This window comes from Canis lupus, chromosome X, assembly GCF_011100685.1.
Source record: "Canis lupus familiaris isolate Mischka breed German Shepherd chromosome X, alternate assembly UU_Cfam_GSD_1.0, whole genome shotgun sequence".
NCBI classification, from domain to species: Eukaryota; Metazoa; Chordata; class Mammalia; order Carnivora; family Canidae; genus Canis; species Canis lupus.
The window spans coordinates 19,080,958-19,091,614 of NC_049260.1; the positions used below are offsets into that span (position 1 = coordinate 19,080,958).

The following is a 10,657-nucleotide window of genomic DNA, read 5'->3' on the forward strand; positions in this document are numbered from 1 at the left end:
ATATGATGCAAGTAGAGGCTTTGACAAGTGCTTGTGCAAGTAGGCCTTCTTGCTCCTGTCCTTTGCCATTGCTGTGAGAACATTCTTGGGCTAGTCTGCTGGAGAGAAAACACATGAAGCAGAGCTGATGTGCTCCCGACTTCCCAGCCAATGCCATCCTAGCTTAGCTGCCAGTTAGCATATTGAGAGATATCTAAGCCAGACCATCCAGTCTCAAGAAAGCTGTCGTGGTCAACTGCAGCTGAACATAGCTACAAGAATGAGGCCTGCCTGGATCAGAAAAATAAATGTATATTGTTTTAGGGTACTAAGGGTGTTTGTGGTACAGCATTACTGTGGTGATAAATAAGTGATATAGTTACATGCCTGATTAATCAAGAATTTTCATTCTATCATCATTCTATCACGTTATCTCCTAAATAGGTGTCAAGAGCCCATAGCAAACCTGGAATGTAGAATGATGCAAAAATAAATACAATAAATGCAAACTTTAAAATCTGATAGTTGTTAGCCACACAAATAAAACCCAGGGCATTCCACAAGGTAAGTTCAGTGGAATTGTAGAATTACACAAAAGTTGGAAAGAATCCAGCCAATCCTGTTGTAAGATAAATTGAAGTTAAGTAATTAAAATGAGACAAGCAACCTTTATTTGCAGTCACAAATGCTGCACCAACTAATGGACTGAAGAGGTTGCAAATTCTCACGTGCCCTCTTAATTGCAGCTGAATAGCTCTAATAGTAAAAGCAGTTCTCTCCAACTGTGGGCTTGAAGGTAAACAGGGTAGGTGATCCCTAGTGAATCTGTGCTGCCAACTGCAAGAACAGAGGGTAACAGCTGCGATCAACACCACACTCCCTAGCTTACCATAAAAATAATAAATGAATTGTCATTGAAACAACAAAAAAAAACCTTGAAAATGTATGTGGACAAGCACTGCATTCACCTTCTCCAACTGAACTGCACAAAGAAAAACATAACTGGAAATGGACAATACAAGCAATTAGAATGGAAATGTTTCTTTTCCTATAAATCTGGGTTACGTTTTCTTTCAAATAAGAAATGCTTCTGGGCAGAGGGGTGGCAGGGGGGCTTAGAGGGTCTTTTGCAAAGGGGCTGTTTCCAAAGTGAATGAGAAAATACTCTGAATCCCCCACCATGTGTTTAATCAAAGACCCTGTTAGATATGCAGCTAACTTAAAATGGATTCTCGATTGACTGCAGTAATCAGGGAGCAGTGGTGTGAACAATCCCTGAATTATTTTTATTATGACCTTGGAATGCATTCTTTGATTGACAGTAACTCCAAAAGAGTAAAAAACACTGAGAAAATCTGAAGATTTTCTAGTTTTATATTCTGATCCTTGTCCAACTCCTCTGTGGCCCCCATTCCATGGCAGAAATCACCAGCATCTCTCCTCAGCAGCTGGAATCCTACTATTACACATTCCTCAGGTGAGTGGTAGAGGAAAGAGAAGATAATAGATGGGTTTAGAGGGCCTTTTCTCATGTTGTGAGGGGTAGGAAGACTGCTGACCCTAGTTCTTTGAACCTTTTCCTTCTTCCCAAGTTTTTAATGGTTTCCAGATGCGAGCAAGTTAGTTCAAAGGATGTAGGGGAATTAGAGGAATGTAGTGAAAAGCAATGAAGCTTAGAACCTCTAGAGATCTGTTCCTTCTTCCATTTACCCACTCAACAAACTCAATTTAAATACTGAATTACTACTCTGTGCCTGCCATGTGTTAAGTGCTGTGGAAACACTGATGAACAAAGGCAGTGGTCTTCCTGGAGAAGATGCTAGACTAATGAGAGGGGAAGGTGTAATTAGTACTTATACTTGAGCACTAGGTTGAGACAGAGTATAGAAGTACTATGAGAAGCATTGAGAAAGGAGCAACCAAATCCATCTGAGGACTGGAGTTGAAGAATTTTCAAGGTGAAGAACTCAGGGTCTTTTCTAAAGAGTACCCAACAAATCAGGCAGACAATGGGAAGTTGACTTCAAAATGATATAGTAAGTGAATCTGGCCTCATTAGTCCAACCAACTCACCTATATTGTCCTTTGACTTCCATCAATAGGCTCTATAATCTTCGTCGTTGTAACTGAGAACTATGGACGTATGCAAATCAATAAAAGGGCTAGTTTCCAAGATCTATAAAGAACTTCTTAAACTCAACAGCAAAGAAACAAACAATCCAATCATTAAATGGGCAAAAGACATGAACAGAAATCTCACAGAGGAAGACATAGACATGGCCAACAAGCACATGAGAAAATGCTCCACATCCCTGGCCATCAGGGAAATACAAATCAAAACCACAATGAGATACCACCTCACACCAGGGAGAATGGGGAAAATGAACAAGACAGGAAACAACAAATGTTGGAGAGGATGCGGAGAAAGGGGAACCCTCTTGCACTGTTGGGAATGTGAACTGGTGCAGCCACTCTGGAAAACTGTGTGGAGGTTCCTCAAAGAGTTAAAAATAGACCTGCCCTCCGACCCAGCAATTGCACTGCTGGGGATTTACCCCAAAGATACAGATGCAATGAAACGACGGGACACCTGCACCCCGATGTTTATAGCAGCAATGTTCACAATAGCCAAACTGGAAGGAGCCTTGGTGTCCATCGAAAGATGAATGGATAAAGAAGATGTGGTTCATCTATACAATGGAATATTCCTCAGCCATTAGAAAAGACAAATACCCACCATTTGCTTCGACGTGGATGGAACTGGAGGGTATTATGCTGAGTGAAATAAGTCAATCGGAGAAGGACAAACATTATATGGTCTCATTCATTTGGGGAATATAAAAAATAGTGAAAGGTAATAAAGGGGAAAGGATAAAAAATGAGTGGGAAATATCAGAAAGGGAGACAGAACATGAAAGACTCCTAACTCTGGGAAACGAACTAGGGATGGTGGAAGGGGGGGTGGGCTGGGGGTGGGGGTGACTGGGTGGTAGGTACTGAGGTGGGCACTTGACAGGATAAGCACTGGGTGTTATTCTGTATGTTGACAAATTGAACACCAATAAAAAATAAATTTATTAAAAAAAAAGATGGATCAAGTCAGTTGAAAAAAAAATCAATACAAGTCTTAACATGAATAGTTGCTGCCATTATATGGGCTTGAGTATCAGCTGAGAATCTGTTAGATTTCAGAAACTGTACTAGCCATCGTGTCTTATTTGTTTCAAAGAAGGGTAGGTGTTTTATTCTATTTCCTACAATTCATATGAAATCTGAGATTTATTTTTTTAAAGATTTTAACTATTTATACATGAGAGACACAGAGAAAGAGAGAGAGCCAGAGACACAGGCAGAGGGAGAAGCAGGCTCCACGCAGGGAGCCCGATGCAGGACTCGATCCTGGGACTCCAGAATCATGCCCTGGGCCAGAGGCAGGCACCAAACCGCTGAGCCACCCAAGGATCCCCCGAAATCTGAGATTTATAGTAACAGATTTATCACCCTTTTCATAACTTCATGAACAATGAAATATACTTTGGATTCAGGTTTTCCTCTCTAAAAAACCTTAATTAGGGGGGGAAAAGTTTGTGTTAGTAAAGAAAACAAAATGATGTATGTTCTTTCCATTGCAAGTATGACTTCAAGGATGTTATGTTCAACTGAGAGACCTAATCATGTAGCTTTTTAACCCAAAATATTGTTTTCCCCAGGTGAATAAATTTTATTCTTTGTCCTTGAGATGAAAGGCCAAGGAAACTTTCCACTGGCTAAAGAGAGGGGATTCGGATTCAAATACAGTGCATTTTGTTAAATCAGCTCCTTGCATTTATGGGTTGATTGCATTTAGAGGGCCAGGTAAATGTAGTTTGTCATTACCATGTGACTTTTCTGCTTTGCTGCATAGAGAATAAATTCAAAGCTGATTACTGTAAAGAAGCCAATTCTAATATTTCCAAAAATATACCCAAAACATACTTTGGACCATAAGCAAATTTAAGTCATGGAAAAATTAAGAGGCAATCATTTATACACTATAATTTATAGCATTTATGGGATTTCTCTGCTCAGAGTTCAAAATGAAGAGTAGTGAATTCATAGATCTTATTTAATCTTTCAAATAACCCCAAGAAGCAGTAATTATCACTATTTTATAAGTGAGGCAACAAGCTAAGAAAGGGCTAGGAGAAGACTGGATGTAAAGCAACCAAGACTGAACTATAAGACCAAAAGTATTTAAAAATCATTTTTTGTAACACATTACCTGTGGTTAAATCATTTTTTTTGTATATTAAAATACTACATTCTGTTGATGCTGTTGAACTAGCTATAAGCCAGCTGAATCTGGAGATCAATAAGTAACCTCACTCCTCTTTACTGAAGCAGGAGCTAACAATTCCCATCATGGACAGAGAAAAGACAGGAGGGAGCTCATCTCCTTGCAATCAAGTGTCAGGGCAGGGAAGGATCAAGTACCAAAGCCAAATCAAAAGGCAAAACAAAAAGAACAGTTTTTGTCTAATTCAAAGAAACTTAACTCCAGAAACATACAGCTCTTTCAGACAAGGCACTAAATATTTTTTTTCTCTAAGAAATAGTGTTTGAGCAGAAACATAATACTTTTATAATTTTCAAGCACTTTACAGCATGCCTTCACATACATTATTGCGTTTGATCCTCACAACTACTCTACCAAGTGGAATTTATTAATGCCTCTGTTTGATAGATGGGGACACGAAGTTCAGAGCAGATAAACAACTTGTTGAAGCACATAAAACATGACCAAGACAGCATTCAATGCCAAGTCTTCACGTCTCAAGTCTTTCCTTGGGAAAAACACACTGATTCTCCCATTTGTTTGAGCCAAAGAAAATCCCAAAAATAGCTGGGGAAAAAAAATCCTAAAATCAAGTAACCCCTAAGCCGAAGACAGCTCATGCCCAAATGCATTTAACACTGAGTTATCATTCAAGCTGATTTTTAAAAGGTTAATATTTGGCTAGAGTCCACATATAAAAAAAATCAGTCTAAAGTATTTGGTGACTGTTTCGTTTTAGTTTTGCTGACATTATTTGGAATCAGGGAAATCCAAATCAACCACTACGAGATAACACCTCATACCTGTCAGAATGGCTAAAATTAACAACTCAGGAATCAATAGATGTTGGTGAAGATATGGAGAAAGGGGAACCCTCTCACTGTTGGTGAGAATGCAAACTGGTGCAGCCACTCTGAAGAACAGTATGGAGGTTCCTCAGAAAGTTGGAAATATAGCTAGCCTATGGTTCAGCAATTATACTATTTGGTATTTATCCAAAGGACACAAACATAGTGATTCAAAGGGGAACATGCACCCCCATTGCACCAGCAATGTCCACAATAGCCAAACTATGGAAAGAGCCCAGATGTCCACTGACAGATGAATAAAGAAGATGTGGTGTATATATACAATGGAATATTACTCAGCCATCAAAAATAATGAAATCTTGTCATTGGCAATGAGGTGGATACAACTAGAATGTATTATGCTGAGCAAAATAAAGACAAACACTGTATTTCACTCATATAAGGAATTTAAGAAACAAAACAGATGAACATAGGGGAAGGGAAGAAAAAAATAAGACAAAAACAGAGGGGGAGACAAACCATAAGAGACTCTTAACTCTAGGAAACAAACTGAGGGTTGCTGGAGGGGATGTGAGTCAGGGGATGGGGTAACTGGGTGATGTAATGAGCAGTAGGTGTTATATGCAACTGATGAATCACTACATTCTACCTCTGAAACTAATTTAAAAAATAAAGTATTTGTGGGTTAATAATCAAGTAGGAAAAAATAGTATCTTAGAATATGTTTAATACTTTTTCCTAAACACATTCTGCTTCTACATTGCTTGGTGTTAGATTTAATGAAGTGCTAGAGATATAGGAGATATTCATTTTGTCCACTGAGAATTCTTGTATAAAAAGGCCTACATAAAAATTTTATTATTACGTTTAGGCAACCTTGGGCCTGCCATCTGCATTATTACAGATGGCATTATACTTTTTCTGTTTCAAGTTTTTATTCAAATTACAATTACCATTCCTACAGTTTAGAATTATCTACTACCAAGACCAATTCTCACTTTTAGCAGCCCTCAAGCACGAAATTTTTCTTGCCCATAGGTTTGTGGGTAGGCTGCATTTCTTGACTAGGCTTGGCAGAGCCAGGCTAGATTCCAGGCTTTATATCAAGCTCATACATGTAACAGAGATCTTCAACATTCTGGGGCCAGGAGCTACTTGGGATATGTTCTTCTCATGGTAGTCAGCAGAATTTCAAGAGACCAAGCCTAACCATCTGAGTACACTTAAGCCTTTTACTCATCCATTAAGTGGCATTCCATTGTCCAAATCAAGACACATGGTCAAGCCTTTCATCATTGGAGGGGAAAATAAATGGTTTCCTCTGGTTGGATGTACCACAAAGCAAGTGCACAGATTATAAATCTCTTACAAGAAAGAAGTAAAGAGTTGGGAAAATTCAGTCCATCTAAATTATGGGAAATTTTATTATGTCCAAGTTTCACCAACTATAGTCATTAAATAAGTCTGTTTCAAAAAAATATTTCCAAGTTTGTTCTTAGAATGTTCGTACATAGTACCCAAAAGTGAAATTAGAAAAAATATCTTGCGAACCATGCCAAAGAATTTATCCAGTAACAATGGGAAGCTACAGAAGCCCCTTTGACTTTGTATTCAGGGATTCCCCAAACCACCTGCCCCCTTATAGCTCATTATAATGTTATCCCCAGGGATTCATCCAAACCAAAACTGTTTTGGCCTCCTTTTCCTTATCTGGTGAGGGCTTTCAGCATACTGGGAAGGTACTGGCATGGCAAATGTTGCTGATCTAGTTTAATTAGAATTTAAGTAGTAACGCTGAAGATAAAAGAATTTACTCTTTATTAATTTTTATTTGAATTTGAATTTATTGTCATGATTTTGACTGATTTAAATGCAGAATTCACTAAAAATTGATGTTTTAAATGGTGTCTGCCCTCGTTTGATTGAGATCTTGTCCCAGAGAAAAGGATTTTTACTTTGTCTTCCCCACAAACTTTGCCTGTCTTCATTCCCTTTCTCATCTCACTATTACCTATTATATTAACAGACCGATGTACATGATTGAGGCAATCTCCAGAGCCCAGGCATCTCATTGTTCCTGTCTAACTGGATGCTGTAGTGATGCTAACGATATAAACTACAAATGATAGTACACCAAGCACATACAGCATTCTCTCCATGCAGGTAAGACACTCTGTGTCTTCCCCCCTAATATCCTGACAAATATAATCTCTTTGCTTCCCAAAGATGTGATAAGGGCATGTTCACCCTCGTGAAATGCAATGGATTTTGACTGATAGAGTGTAAGTGGGAACTATGACAATGAAAGGGTCCACTCATTTTACACTTGATAAGATTAGGAAAGCTTTTACTCTCTAATACAGATATATTTCTTGAGTGCTTATTCCGTTCATTTATTCATTCCCAAATTTATCCATTCAACCCACAAAATGTCTGTGATGTTCCAGGCACAGTGGTCCCAGGCAAGGACCTGAAATATTATGAACTGCAAAGAAAACTTTGTAGCAATGGGACAAAAGTAAATGATATATTTAAAATAATGTGCTTTGAGCTAAAAATAACAGCAGTCTTACAAATACTAGCCAACTGAGCTTAAGGAGATCATCTTACCTCTCTGATTCTATTTTCTAGCCTAGTAAAATGGACAATGATACTTTTTCTGTTTCAAGTTTTTGTTCAAATTAAAATTACAGTTTAATACTGGTTTCAAGAGTAGAATTCAGTGGGATACCTGGGTGGCTCAGTGGTTGAGCATCTGCCTTCCACCCAGGGTGTGATCCTGGAGACCCGGGATCGAGTCCCACATCGGGCTCCCTGCATGGAGCCTGCTTCTCCCTCTCTCCCTCTGCCTGTGTCTCTGCCTCTCTCTCTCTCTCTCTCTGTGTGTGTCTCATGAATAAATAAATAAAATCTTTAAAAAAAGAGTAGAATTCAGTGATTCACCACTTACATACAACACCCAGTTCTCATCACAAGTGCTGTCCTTAATATTCGTATCACACACTTAGCTCATCCCCCGCCCACCTCTCTCCATCAATCCTCAATTTGTTCTCTACAGGTAAGACTTGTCATGGTTTCTCTTTCTTCCCCTTCCCCTATCGTCCATCTCTTTTGTTTTTTTAAGTTCTACATAGGAGTGAAATGATATGGTATCTGTCTTTCTCTGACTGACCATTTTGCTTAGGACAATACATTCTAGCTCCATCCATGTCTTTGCAAATGCTAAGATTGCTTTCTGATGGCTAGTATTCCATAAAATGGACACAGTGGTACTTAATCTACTTCCCTTCCAGAGAAAACTATGTCAACTGTCATTTATGTGTAGGACAGTACAAATGCTTTATATCATTATCTTTATTTTAAGTAACAGATTGCCTTCATCAGATCACCTCAATGTAAGGATTATTAATTATATTCATCACCATCCCTGTGTAATAAGAAACCACAAAATCTCAGTAGAAAAGAACATGACCATTTATCTTTACTTTCATAGGTCTACAGGTCAGCTAGAGCAGCTCTACTTCACACTGCAGGTCTGTGGGTTGACCAGGATGACTCTATACCCCTCACTGTACACTGACAAGTGGGCTCCTAGGGAAGCATGTTGTTTTTAGGGCAGTGGCAAAATAAAGACAAGCAGAACCATGAGAGGCTTCTTGAGGCTTAGGCTCAGAACTAGTATGCTGTCATTTCCATCCACATTCCATTGGTCAAAGACAATCATGTGGCCAAAACCAGTATCAGTGATGTGGAGAAATTTATGCCCAGAGTGGCAAAGTGAAAAGGGTAAATACTTCCTTAATGATAATCTAGATCATCCCAGCTCTCTTTTTCCTCTAAGAATTTTCAGAGAACAATCTTGGGTAGGATATAGGCTTTCAACATGTCATTTCCCTGCTCCACAATGGCTCTGTAGCACATGTTTATTTTCTAATCCATTGGACATTAATAATCTCTTTCTACCCTGACATCTCCATTGTAGAAGTTGAAAGCCCAATACTTCATTTCTTAGCTTCCTTTGTCCCTAGGGGTAGGCATGTGGAATGTGGCCCAGTTCTGTTTAATGAAACAAAACCACAAGCCTAACAAAGACTTTTGGAAAAGCTTTTGATCCCTTTAGAAAAAGACAGGTAGGAAAGGAGAGCTGGTAGGTAGACCATTTTATCCTTTTTTCCCCAACATGAATGTAGAAGTGATGACTAACGCTATAGTAGCCATCTTATGACTATGACATGGCAACCATTAGAACAGAAGGCCAGCACGCTCAGGACCGGTTCCCTGATAACATCATTAAGGCATCTTCTGTAAGAAAATTTTTTGTTAAAGTACACTTCTGTGTTACTTGCAAATGAACACAACGTACACAGGCACCCAATGATCTATTTGTAATATCTTAACTCTTCTGCCTCGCTTTCCATATCTTTACTAACCTGGTCCCCATGTGCAGATCCATCGTTTACAAACACACTCCCTCAGGGATCCCGGGGTGGCTCAGCGGTTTAGTGCCTGCCTTCTGCCCAGGGCATGATCTTGGAGACCAGGGATCGAGTCCCACATTGGGCTCCCAGCATGGAGCCTGCTTCTCCCTCTGCCTGTGTCTCTGCCTCTCTCTCTGTGTCTCTAATGAGTAAATAAAATAAAATTAAAAAACACACTCCTTCAAGTAAGACTGTTCTCCTTCCATGTCTGAGTTATTGGATTGCCCTCTCCCTACTCATTTGCCAATCCAATTACAATCTATCCTCCAACACTGAGCTCATATCCAACTTCCTCCATAAAGTTCAACCCAAAATGAATGCTTTCCTTTTGTGAAACCCAGTTGAGAGTTGATCTTCTAAAAACTCAGCCTAGTTTTTGTGTTCTCAATGTTGCTTAGGTGACTGCTTCTTAACGTTTAAGTAGAAATGACCAGGCCCTCTGGGATGAGACCTGGTTTGCAGGGACATGGCTAAACGCACCAAGAAGTTTGGAATTATCGGTAAATATGAGACCCATTATGGTGCTTCCCTCAGGAAAAAGGTGAAGAATATTGAAATAAGCCAGCACATCAAGTACACTTGCTCCTACTATGGCAAAACGAAGATGAAAAGATGAGCTATGGAGTTCATCTTTTGTGAGCTTTTGTGGTTCCTGCATGAAAACGGTAGCCAGTGGTACCTGGACCTACAACACCACTTCTGCCATCACAGTAAAGTCCACCATCAGAAGACTGAAGGGGTTGAAAGACCAGTAGAAGCTCCACCATTTGAAACATTGCTAGCCTATAACACATGGGTTAATTTACGTAACAACAGCAACAACCAGAGAGTGACCATTTCTTATGGAAGGATCTCCATGGTTCCAAATGGTACAGGTCTTAGAACACAGCACAACAAATGCTGATTATGATTAACGGGACAGTGTCCCTGGTATACCAACAGGCTGGCTGATACTTAACTAATTTTTAGTTACTCATCTGAAAGTTAGAATGTACTTTGGTATAGAAAATCCAACCAATCTACTTATGTAAACATGCCAAGAGAAGGGCAACTCCTCAGCCCAAGGCAATATTCAT

General features: G+C 39.3%; 1 pseudogene; it reads left to right on the forward strand.

The window, feature by feature from the left end:
* The first annotated feature begins 10,047 nt into the window (after positions 1–10,047).
* LOC119868174 lies at positions 10,048–10,336 on the forward strand (annotated as a pseudogene).
* The last annotated feature ends 321 nt before the right edge of the window (positions 10,337–10,657 follow it).